The sequence below is a fragment of the Tursiops truncatus genome, chromosome X (assembly GCF_011762595.2).
Source record: "Tursiops truncatus isolate mTurTru1 chromosome X, mTurTru1.mat.Y, whole genome shotgun sequence".
NCBI lineage: Eukaryota > Metazoa > Chordata > Mammalia > Artiodactyla > Delphinidae > Tursiops > Tursiops truncatus.
In genome coordinates this window covers 87,925,079-87,937,866 of record NC_047055.1, presented here as the reverse complement: position 1 = coordinate 87,937,866, position 12,788 = coordinate 87,925,079, and the positions used below count along the sequence as shown (strand labels likewise).

General features: G+C 40.7%; 1 protein-coding gene across 6 annotated transcripts in view; it reads left to right on the top strand.

Annotated features, from left to right (window-relative positions):
* Nucleotides 1-12,788, top strand: part of CDK16 (cyclin dependent kinase 16) — a 96,420-nt gene that overhangs the window by 50,535 nt on the left and 33,097 nt on the right. For 2 of the 6 annotated variants that reach the window (XR_012329184.1, XR_012329182.1), the window contains one exon: nucleotides 4,623-4,785. The exons of the other annotated variants lie outside the window; for them this stretch is intronic. The gene's annotated coding sequence lies outside the window, so the exon portion shown is untranslated. The remainder of the gene's footprint in view (nucleotides 1-4,622; nucleotides 4,786-12,788) is intronic. 6 annotated transcript variants of the gene reach the window in all.

Genomic DNA, 12,788 nt, shown 5'->3' with positions numbered 1-12,788 from the left:
AAATAAGTTCATGTCATATTTTAGATTCCACATATAAGTGATATCATATGATAGTTGTCTTTGTCTTACTTACTTCACTTAGTATGATAATCTCTAGGTCCATCCATGTTGCTGCCAATGGCATTATTTCATTCTTTTTTATGGCTGAGTAGTTTTCCATTGTATATATGTACCACATCTTCTTTATCCATTCATCTGTCAAGGGAATTTAAATTGCTTCCATGTCTTGGCTATTGTAAATAGTGCTGCTATGAACATTGGGGTGCATGTATCTTTTGAATTATATGCCCAGGAACGGGATTGTCGGATCATATGGCAACTCTGTTTTTAGTTTTCTGAGGAACCTCCATACTGTTTTCCATAGTGGCTGCACCAATTTACATTCCCACCACCAGTGTAGGAGCCCTAATATATTTCTTTAAATTGATGCACATTTCAAAATTTAAATAAAATGATGCTCAGTCCTAAGTGCAGGGTGCATTTATCCCTGGTGGTAATTATGGACACAGCACTAAATAACAGAGAATCACAAGTGAGAGAGATGACCCATTCCCCAGGTTCTTTCAGCCTCGGTAGGCATCACAGTTAGAAAGTCTCAGTTTGGAACTTTTGACAAAAGAAGTACATCTTTTGACAACAGAAGAGTAAGTCTCAGACCCAGAGCCTCCACCGAACAGTAGTTTTTAGCTAAAATTCAGTAATGCTATTTTGTTTTCATTGTAGTGACCCCAGTATATAAAAAGGGGGAAAAAAGCAATAATACAGAAAAAAAAGTTTTGTGATCACATTCTCCTTTATTTATTTTATTTTGGACAGGCTGTGCAGCCTGCAGGATCTTAGTTCCCCGACCAAGTACTGAACCCAGCCCCCGCAGTGAAGGCGCTGAGTCCTAATCACTGGACTGCCAGGGAATTCCCAACATTCTCCTTTAAGAACATAAATTGTTAAAGTTAATTTTATTTAAAAAGACATAAGTGAACATGTGAGAATTTACCATGTTAGTACTACTTTAATTTAATCTAAGCAATTCATAATTATTATAGGGATTTTTCAAATAGCCATGCTGGAACTCAGAAAAGAAATAGGAACACCAGGTAAAGAAGCCAGGTCTTTCTAGTATTTTGCTTTTTACTCAAATATTGAGACTATTTTATAACTAATTATAAGTTGCTATATAACTATGGTTATGGCAATTATAAGTTTGATTAATGTGTAGGATCAAAAACTGCAAATACAATAAGCTTTTGGTTCTCTTGCTAATTCTCCTTCACAAACCAAGATATACATCTGAATATGCAACAGGCACGGATTGGGTGACAGCCTTAGAACAGAGATTGGGAGCAAGAGGGCAGCCAGGCACAAAGGAGAAGCCATTCCAAACTGGGAGCACCAGCCTGCAGGCAAACGGAGCCCTTCATGCATGCGTGCTGTGAGGAGACTGTGATCTATATACACAGTCATTGCATGACAGCAACTGCCAGGGCTACCTACTGGTGGTGGTGACATTCCAGAGCGCTCCATGCAGTCTCACTTGTGGGGTATGCATTTTCCATAAGAGTGAGAAACTTCATCTATTTGCCTGCTTTCAGATGGTGTTTAACTCTCTGCTTTAACTTTTGAAAGGGGAAAAGAATCGCTAACAAAAGTGTAAGAACATATTGTAGTTGTCCAATGTTTGCTCCAGCAACTATAGCTTGTGAAAGGGGCCCAACTCCATGGAAGAAAGGGACATTGTAAGTCCCAACTCCATGACTGAGACTTTGGGCAAGTTGCTTTACATTTGGGTGTCTCCATTTCCTGACCTGTAAGATGGGTACAATAATACATACCCATCTGACTTAGGCTGTTGTTGACCTAATTAATCTCCAAATACCCTTTTCACTGTAAAATGTCTGTGATCTGCGTCCTAAGCTTACACAGATGAACTAATTTCCTTTCATTGGGGTATTTCTCTAGGAAAATGGTTATGGTTTCCTGTCTTCCCTTTTGGAATCTCTTAAGTAACACTCCACATCTAAGCTCCTGGTGGTGATTTCTGACACACGCAGCAGTGAGTGGTAGCTTGCAGTGAGCAGCGGCTGGGAGCGAGACTATAGTTCTCTGACCGGGAATCGAACCCTGGTTGCTTGGGTGGAAACCAGGAATCTTAACTGCTAGACCACAGGGCCAGCAGCCAGAAACTAAATCCCCAGTCCCTGTCTACCTTTAAAGGAGGGATCTGACAAGGAGACAAGGTATGGAGGAAAGTAAAGTGCTTATTAGGAAAGAAGAGTACAGGCAGAAAGATGCATGGGCGAACTCAACGAGAGAGTCCTGAGAGTCGCACCTTTGGGAAGTTTAAATCCTTTATAAGGGGGCAGTCTTCTGGGTCTTTGTCTTCTTCTTGACCAGTCGTATTTCTTTGACTCCATGGCTTATTTGTCTCAGGACCCTCCCCTGGGTGCGAATGCACCCCTCAGTCAAGATGGTGTTGGTATCATTCCATTGCAAAGGCGTCTGGGAGGGAAAATAGCAAGACTCATTATGGTCTGGCATCCCCTGCCTTTTTGACCCCATGGAGGCTTCCTGCATATGTGTAATGTTTCCCTTGCCCCAAGGATGAGAAGTGTATGACCTCTTGATCTTTTAACAAGGTTTAGTCCCTCTCTGGTCCTGCCATAGAAGTGTCCAATGTCCGGCTATTTGCCCTATTCCTGTTGTTGTTTCTTACATCGAAGTGCAGATCTTGAAATGCAGACAGGAGTCTGGTAGTGAATGTCTGGCCTGGAGCCCATCTTTTTCTCACCCCAGGAAGTATGAACAGGAGGCCAGTTGTAAACTTCTAGCCTGGAGCCCATCTATCTCCTGCCTCAGTGGGTTCACAATGACTAATGTCCTGCCGAGTTCCACAGTCCACACAGGTGGCATCCAGGCGATGTGACTCTGGGAGGTGATGTGGGAAACTGTAAGATAAGGTGACACCGGGAAGATATTTTATCAAAACGCCAAAGTGTGAGAAAGCATATCCTCCTTCACATTTCAACACATTTATGTCACTTGGGCGACAGCTCTTAAGCAGCAGTGCACTGGCAGCTGCTAAGCTGGCTTGTCACATGTCCACGGATTCAGCCGGAAAAGAAACAGTGAAACCAAACTCACTCAGGCAGTGTAGTCCTTACAGAGACAGCAAAAGTAAGACCAGCGTGATGTCAGCTCCCATGTCCTTAGTCCCACAGTTTGACACTGAACCAGAAGGGCCAGATGTTAGACCGTGGGTCGCTCTGTTATTGAAGAACCAACTTTAAACCACAGCCAAGCAATTTTGTAGACTTTACACAGAAGCCTGCAGCTGTACCCTAAGTGTGATCAAGGTGGGAATTCCAGCTGCACCAGAGCCAGGGAGGCGGATGGAAAATTGCCTCTTGGCGGCTCCTCCTCAGGCTGCTTGTCTTGTTATGTCCCAGGGAAAATCCCAGGACATTCTGCCAAGACTCATTTCGGACTTCAGCCAAACCTTGGCCCATGTGGGCTCCATGGAGATGTGCAAGGTCACCGCCACGGCAGAGCCATTCCCCTACACCTGCACTGCCTGACCTTTCATGGATCCAGCTAGCTAAGAATTCTTTTAATTTTATTTTTTATATTTTTTGGCTGCACTGTGGCGTGGCCTGCGGGATCTTAGTTCTCTGACCAGGTATGGAACCTGCGCCCTTTGCAATGGAAGTGCAGCATCTTAACCATTGGACCACCAGGGAAGTCCCTAAGAATTATTTTTAGAAGCACAGACCATCCCATCAGATGCCCCATCAGTCATTGTACTGATAGGGGCTTGGACAAAAACCCTTTCTATTTATTTTGAGTGAAATCAGATGAGAGTCACTGTGGCTATGACTCCCAGTAGAATAATCACACCTGCCTGGAGGACAGACTGCAGCCAGGATCTTGATCCAGAGCCAAGCCAGCCAAATATGTCATTTAATTCAGATGCAGCAAGAGGTGTTGGCAACTGCACACACCCTGACTCAGCGGCCAGCAGGAAGTCCAGGGTGATGGGATTGTCCATCCCCAGTCATGCTAGAGAGTGTAGACTGGTTCATGTGTGGCAGGCAAGTATAGGCTTGATGTCCATGTCAGAAGTGGTACCCTACTGGACCATAAACTGTAGCAGAAGTGTATCATTTATTACGACAGGGGTAAACCAGTTTTATGTCCCTTATGGTAGAAACTCAACTAATTAAACAGTTCCTACATCAGCCAGCTCAGCCCCCTGCCACAGCCTGCTCAGGGAGAGCTAGATTCTACTAATAGATTTGTAGCGACCTCAGCAGCAGCATTTTGTTGCCTTGGGGTCTAGGACAAGGTTACCACAGCATTCTGAAATGATAGGACAGGTCAGGGGTCCTGCAGGCAAGAGCCAAGAGAGCCTAATGGTCCCCCGCACCCATGCCAACCCCTGGGTCTAAGGTGTTCCTTTCCCACCAGCCCAGGTTGTCACTCTCCTTTTGTGGTCACGTGATGGGTACCCCCAGTCTCAGAAGCGCCCACATCTTCTAATCTCCCCATGTCTTCCCCACACTGTGGGTCTAGGCTCATTCTAAGATGGTCCAGTGGTTTCCTTCTTTGTATACCTTGTGCCCTCCTAGATCATCTTCCGCCTCCAGACGTGTGCACCCCTCCAGGACCAACTTAGAAATTGTCACCTCATACCTATGATCATCATTAACCCGGAGTGAAGAGAAACACCAAGTTAGTGGCTCCAACCTCCCATCTCTTCTGGGCCACTTGCCAAGTCCCAGCTTCCTGCAGGTCGGTGTGGAAGGGAACAGGCAGAGTGAAAAGGACTACTTGGGTGGTTTGGGTCTCTTACAGTCAGTCTGGGCCCCTTTCCCTTCCCCCGAACTTCATAATTAAAACATTTTCTCCAAATGGGAAGTTCTCTTGTGGAGAATTGCTACATCTAGAGCTCATACTGCCTGTTTTTTGGGTTTTTAAAAAAATTTTTTGCCACGCAGCACGGCTTGCAGGATCTTAGTTCCCTGACCAGGGGAACTGGTCCCTGCAGTGGAAGCAGGGAGTCCTAACCACTGGACAGTCAGGAAGTTCCCAATACTGCCTGTTTTAAATGTCTGCGCCACTGGAAACTGAGCCCTGCTGGCCCATTTATCTTTTTTTAAATTAATTTTTATTGGAGTAGAGTTGATTTACAGTGTTGTATTAGTTTCTGCTGTACAGCAAAGTGAATCAGTTATACATATACATATATCCACTCTTTTTTTTTTTTTTTTTTTGGCTGCGTCAGGTCTTATTTTCAGCCCACGGGATCTTTCACTGAGGTGTGTGGGCTCTTCGTTGCAGCACGCGGACTTCTCTCTAGTTGTGGCACGTGGGCTCCAGAGCAGGCGGTCTCAGTAGTTGTGGCACACAGGCTCTCTATTGTGGTGCACAGGCTCAGTAGTTGTGGCACATGGGCTTAGTTGACCCACGGCATGTGGGATCTTAGTTCCCTGACCAGGGATCGAACTCACGTCCCCTGCACTGGGAGGTGGATTCTTAACCACTGGACCACCAGGGAAGTCCCTATCCACGCTTTATTAGATTCTATTCCCGTATAGGTCATTACAGAGTATTAAGTAGAGTTCCCTGCACTATACAGTAGGTTCTTATTCGTTATCTATTTTATATATAGTAGTGTGTATATGTCAATCTCAATCTCCCAATTTATCTCTACCCCTGCCTTCCCCTTTGGTAACCATAAGTTTCTTTTCTACATCTGTGACTGTATTTCTGTTTTGTAAATAGGTTCATTTGTATCACTTTTTAAGATTCCACATATAAGCGATATCGTATGATATTTGTCTTTGTCTGACTTACTTCACTCAGTATGACAGTCTCTAAGTCTATCCATGTTGCTGCAAATGGCATTATTTCGTTCTTTTTTATGGCTGAGTAATATTCTATTGTATATATGTACCACATTTTTTAAAATTAAATGAGTCTTTTTATTTAGACTCATTTATTTTATTTTATTTATATTTTCACTCTTTTTAAACATCTTTATTGGAGTATAACTGCTTTACAATGTTGTGTTAATTTCTGCTATATAACAAAGTGAATCGGTTATACATATACATATATCATCATATCTCCTCCCTCTTGCACTTCCCTCCCACCCTCCTTATCCCACCCCTCTAGGTGGTCACAAAGCACCGAGCTGATCTCCTTGTGCGATGTGGCTGCTTCCCACTAGCTATCTGTTTTACATTTGGTAGTGTATATAACTCAATGCTACTCTCTCACTTCGTCCCAGCTTATCCTTCCCACCCCCAGATCCTCAAGTCCATTCTCTACCTCTACATCTTTATTCCTGTCCTGCCCCTAGGTTCATGAGAACAATTTTTTTTTTTTAGATTCCATATACATGTGTTAGCATACGCTATTTGTTCTTCTTTTTCTGACTTACTTCACTCTGTATGACAAACTCTAGGTCCATCCACCTCATTACAAATAACTCAATTTCTTTTTATGGCTGAGTAATACTCCATTGTATATATGTGCCACATCTTCTTTATCCTTTCATCTGATGATGGACACTTAGGTTGCTTCCATGTCCTGGCTATTGTAAAGAGTGCTGCAATGAATATTGTGGTACATGACTCTTTTTGAATTATGGTTTTCTAAGTCTCTATGCCCTGTAGTGGGATTGCTGGGTTGTATGGTAGTCCTATTTTTAGTTTTTTAAGGAACCTCCATACTGTTCTCCCTAGTGGCTGTATCAATTTGCATTCCCACCAACAGTGCAAGAGAGTTCCCCTTTCTCCACACCCTCTCCAGCATTTATTGTTTGTAGATTTTTGATGATGGCCATTCTGACCGGTGTGAGGTGATACCTCGTTGTAGTTTTGATTTGCATATCTCTAATGATTAGTGATGTTGAGCATCCTTTCATGTGTTTGTTGGCAATCTTTATATCTTCTTTGGAGAAATGTCTATTTAAGTCTTCCACCCATTTCTGGATTGGGTTGTTTGTTTTTCTGGTATTGAGCTGCATGGGCTGCTTATATATTTTGGAGATTAATCCTTTGTCAGTTGCTTCGTTTGCAAATATTTTCTCCCATTCTGAGGGTTATCTTTGGGTCTTGTTTATGGTTTCCTTTGCTGTGCAAAAACTTTTAAGTTTCATTAGGTCCCATTTGTATATTTTTGTTTTTATTTCCATTTTTCTAGGAGGTGGGCCAGAAAGGACCTTGCTGTGATTTATGTCATAGAGTGTTCTGCCTATGTTTTCCTCTAAGAGTTTTACAGTGTCTGGCCTTACATTTAGGTCTTTAATCCATTTTGAGTTTATTTTTGTATACAGTGTTAGGGAGTATTCTAATTTCATTCTTTCACATGTAGCTATCCAGTTTTCCGAGCACCACTTATCGAAGAGGCTGTCTTTTTTCCATGGTATATTCTTGCCTCCTTTATCAAAGATAAGGTGACCATAGGTGTGTGGGTTTATCTCTGGGTTTCTATCCTGTTCCATTGATCTATATTTCTGTTTTTGTGCCAGTACCGTATTGTCTTGATTACTGTAGCTTTGCAGTATAGTCTGAAGTGAAGGAGCCTGATTCCTCCAGCTCCGTTTTCTTTTCTCAAGACTGCTTTGGTTATTCGGGATCTTTTGTGTTTCCATACAAATTGTGAAATTTTTTGTTCTAGTTCTGTGAAAAATGCCAGTGGTAGTTTGATAGGGATTGCATTGAATCTGTAGATTGCTTTGGGTAGTAGAGTCATTTTCACAATGCTGATTCTTCCAATCCAAGAACATGGTATATCTCTCTATCTGTTTGTATCGTCTTTAATTTCTTTCATCAGTGTCTTATAGTTTTCTGCATACAGGTCTTTTGTCTCCTTAGGTAGGTTTATTCCTAGGTATTTTATTCTTTTTGTTGCAGTGGTAATTGGAAGTGTTTCCTTAATTTCTCTTTCAGATTTTTCATCATTAGTGTATAGGAATGCAAGTGATTTCTGTGCATTAATTTTGTATCCTGCTACTTTACCAAATTCATTGATTAGCTCTAGTAGTTTTCTGGTAGAGTCTTTAGGATTCTCTATGTATAGTATCGTGTCATCAGCAAACAGTGACAGTTTTACTTCTTCTTTTCCAGTTTGGATTCCTTTTATTTCTTTTTCTTCTCTGATTGCTGTGGCTAAAACTTCCAAAAGTATGTTGAATAATAGTGGTGAGAGTGGGTAACCTTGTCTTGTTCCTGATCTTAGAGGAAATGGTTTCAGATTTTCATCATTGAGAATGGTGTTGGCTGTGGGTTTTTCATATAAGGCCTTTATTAGGTTGAGGTTAGGTTCCCTCTATGCCTACTTTCTAGAGAGTTTTTATCATAAATGGGTGTTGAATCTTGTCAAAAGCTTTTTCTGCATCTATTGAGATTATCATATTGTTTTTATCCTTCAATTTGTTAATATGGTGTATCACATTGATTGATATGTGTATATTGAAGACTCTTTGCATGCCTGGGATAAACCCCACTTGATCATGGTGTATGATCCTTTTAATGGGCTGTTGGATTCTGTTTGCTAGTATTTTGTTGAGGATTTTTGCATCTATGTTCATCAGTGATATTGGCCGGTAGTTTTCTTTTGTTGTGACATCTTTGTCTGGTTTTGGTATCAGAGGGATGTTGGCCTGGTAGAAGGAGTTTGGGAGTGTTTCTCTCTCTGCTATATTTTGGAAGAGTTTGAGAAGGATAGGTGTTAGCTCTTCTCTAAATGTTTGATAGAATTCGCCTGTGAAGCCATCTGGTCCTGGGCTTTTGTTTCTTTGAAGATTTTTAATCACAGTTTCAATTTCATTGCTTGTGATTGGTCTGTTCTTATTTTCTATTTCTTCCTGATTCAGTCTCGGCAGGTTGTACATTTCTAAGAATTTGTCCATTTCTTCCAGGTTGTCCATTTTATTGGCATAGGTTGCTTGTAGTAATCTCTCATGATCCTTTGTATTTCTGCAGTGTCAGTTTTTACTTCTCCATTTTCATTTCTAATTTTGTTGATTTGAGTCTTCTCCCTTTTTTTCTTGATGAGTTTGGCTAATGGTTTATCAATTTTGTTTATCTTCTCAAAGAACCAGCTTTCAGTTTTATTGATCTTAGCTATTGTTTCCTTCATTTCTTTTTCATTTATTTCTGGTCTGATCTTCATAATTTTTTTCCTTCTGCTAACTTTGGTTTTTTTTTTTTTGGTTCTTCATCCTCTAATTGCTTTAGGTGGAAGGTTAGGTTGTTTATTTGAGATCTTTCTTGTTTCTTGAGGTAAGATTGTATTGCTATAAACTTCCCTCTTAGAACTGCTTTTTCTGCATCCCATAGGTTTTGGGTCATCGTGTCTCCATTATCATTTGTTTCTAGGTATTTTTTGATTTCCTCTTTGATTTCTTCAGTGATCACTTTGTTATTAAGTAGTGTATTGTTTAGCCTCCATGTGTTTGTATTTTTTACAGATCTTTTCCTGTAATTGATATCTAGTCTCATAGTGTTGTGGTTGGAAAAGATACTTGATACAATTTCAATTTACTTATATTTAACAAGACTTGATTTGTGACCCAAGATATGATGTCCCCTGGAGAATGTTCCATGAGCACTTGAGAAAAATGTGTATTCTGTTGTTTTTGGATGGAATGTCCTATAAATATCAATTAAGTCTATATTGTTTAATGTATCATTTAAAGCTTGTGTTTCCTTATTTATTTTCATTTTGGATGATCTGTCCATTGATGAAAGTGGGGTGTTAAAGTCCCCTACTATGAATGTGTTACTGTTGAGTTTCCCTTTTATGGCTGTTAGCATTTGCCTTATGTATTGAGGTGCTCCTATGTTGGGTGCATAAATATTTACAATTATTATATCTTCTTCTTGGATCGATCCCTTGATCATTATGTAGTGTCCTTCTTTGTCTCTTCTAATAGTCTTTATTTTAAAGTCTATTTTGTCTGATATGAGAATTGCTACTTCAGCTTTCTTTTGGTTTCCATTTGCATGGAATATCTTTCAGTCTGTATGTGTCTCTAGGTTTGAAGTGGGTCTCTTGTAGACAGCATATATACGGGTCTTGTTTTTGTATCCATTCAGCCAGTCTATGTCTTCTGGTTGGAGCATTTAATCCATTTACCTTTAAGGTAATTATCGATATGTATGTTCCTATTACCATTTTCTTAACTGTTTTGGGTTTGTTATTGTAGGTCTTTTCCTTCTCTTGTGTTTCCTGGCTAGAGAAGTTCCTTTAGCATTTGTTGTAAAGCTGGTTTGGTGATGCCGAATTCTCTTAGCTTTTACTTGTCTGTAAAGGTTTTAATTTCTCCATTGAATCTGAATGAGATCCTTGCTGGGTAGAGTAATCTTGGTTGTAGGTTTTTCCCTTTCATCACTTTAAATATGTCCTGCCACTCCCTTCTGGCTTGCACAGTTTCTGCTGAAAGATCAGCTGTTAACCTCATGGGGATTCCCTTGTATGTTATTTGTTACTTTTCCCTTGCTGCTTTTAATATTTTTTCTTTGTATTAATTTTTGATAGTTTGATTAGTATGTGTCAGCATGTTTCTCCTTGGATTTATCCTGTATGGGACTCTCTGTATTTCCTGGGCTTGATTGACTATTTCCTTTCCCATATTAGGGACGTTTTCAACTGTAATCTCTTCAAATATTTTCTCAGTCCCTTTCTTTTTCTCTTCTTCTGGGACCCCTATAATTCGAATGTTGGTGTGTTTAATGTTGTCCCAAAGGTCTCTGAGACTGTCCTCAATTCTTTTCATTCTTTTTTCTTTATTCTGCTCTGCAGTAGTTTATTTCCATTATTTTATCTTCCAGGTCACTTATCCATTCTTCTGCCTCAGTTATTCTGCTATTGATTCCTTCTAGATTATTTTTAATTTCATTTATTGTATTGTTCATCATTGTTTGTTTGCTCTTTAGTTCTTTTAGGCCTTTGTTAAACATTTCTTGTATTTTCTCCATTCTATTTCCAAGATTTTGGATCATCTTTACTATCATTACTCTGAATTCCTTTCCAGGTAGACTGCCTATTTTCTCTTCATTTGTTAGGTCTGGTGAGTTTTTACCTTGCTCCTTCATCTGCTGTGTATTTCTCTGTCTTCTCATTTTGCTTAACTTACTGTGTTTGGGGTCTCCTTTTTGCAGGCTGCTGATTTGTATCTCCCATTGTTTTTGGTGTCTGCCCCCAGTAGGTAAGGCTGCTTTAGTGGGTTGTGTAAGCTTCCTGGTGGAGGAGACTGGTGCCTGTGTTCTGATGCATGAGGCTGGATCTTATCTTTCTGGCGGGCAGGGCCACATACTGTGGTGTGTTTTGGGCTGTCTGTGAACTTATTATGATTTTAAGTAGACTCTCTGCTAATGGGTGGGGTTGTGTTCCTGTCTTGTTAGTTGTTTGGCGTGGAGTGTCCAGCACTGGAGCTTGCTGGTCATTGAGTGGAGCTAGGTCTTAGCGTTGAGATGGAGATCTCTGCTCTCAACAATTGATATTATGTGGGGTAGGGAGGTCTCTGGTGGTCCAATGTCCTGAACTTGGCTCTCCCACCTCAGAGGTTTAGGCCTGACACCCGGCCAGAGCACCAAGACCCTGTCAGTCACATGGCTGCCGAATCAACTAGCCCTGAAAATGCATGGCACTGGAGCGTGGGGTCCATACCCACCATTGCTGGCAGTCGGAGAGCACGAGAGAGGGTCAGGAGTGGCAATGCAGTGTCCTAAGGTGCTTTTATATTTCTTAAGACTTTACTGTTGTCATTTTCTATATTTTATTGAACTTGTTATATATTCAGTGCTTTTCAATTCATTGCAGTCATTATTTCTTCTATTGCTCAAACTGTTCAGTTTAGAAGGAGCCAGTTGGAACTCTTTCACGTTGGCTTCTGTCTTTTTTCTTTTATTATTGAAATTTTCAAATAGATTTAAAGTAGAAGATAATAAAAACACACACACACACAAAAAACCCGTGCATGGCTCTATTCATAAGCTTCAACAATTAATACCATTTTGCCAGTTTTGTTTGATCTTTTCTCCTCACCCACATTTTTCACTGGGGCATATTCAAGCAATCCCAGCCATCCTGGCATTACACAGATAAATACCTCATTCTGTATCCCTAACTCATAGGTACATTATATAAGGAACCACTAGGCCATTATATTTACTTAATAAGATTAATAATACTTCTTTATATTATCTAATACTCAGTCCATATTCAAATTTCCATGATTGTCTTTAAAATGTCTATTTACAGTAGCTTTGTTAAATCTATATCCAAAGGTCATTTATTGCTACTGGATATTTTTCTCTTGAATCTCCCTTCCTGTAAATCCTCTATACACCCCTCCCCCCCAATTTTAAATACCATTGATTTATTGGAGAAACTAAATCATTTGTCTGATTGACAAATGAATTTAGATGATTGCTTCTTTTTGGTATATTTTTTAATATCTTTTATTTTATTGTTTATTTATTTTGTCTGTGTTGGGCTTTCGTTGCTATGGGCGGGCTTTCTCCAGTTGCGGCGAGCGGGGGCTGCTCTTTGTTGTGGTGCGTGGGCTTCTCATTGCGGTGGCTTCTCTAGTTGCAGAGCACGGGCTCTAGGTTTGCGGGCTTCAGTAGTTGTGGCTCACGGGCTCTAGAGCGCAGGCTCAGTAGTTGTGGCGCACGGGCTTAGTTGCTTCGCTGCATGTGAGATCTTCCTGGACCAGGGCTCGAACCTGTGTCCCCTGCGTTGGCAGGTGGACTCTCAACCACTGCGCCACCAGGCAA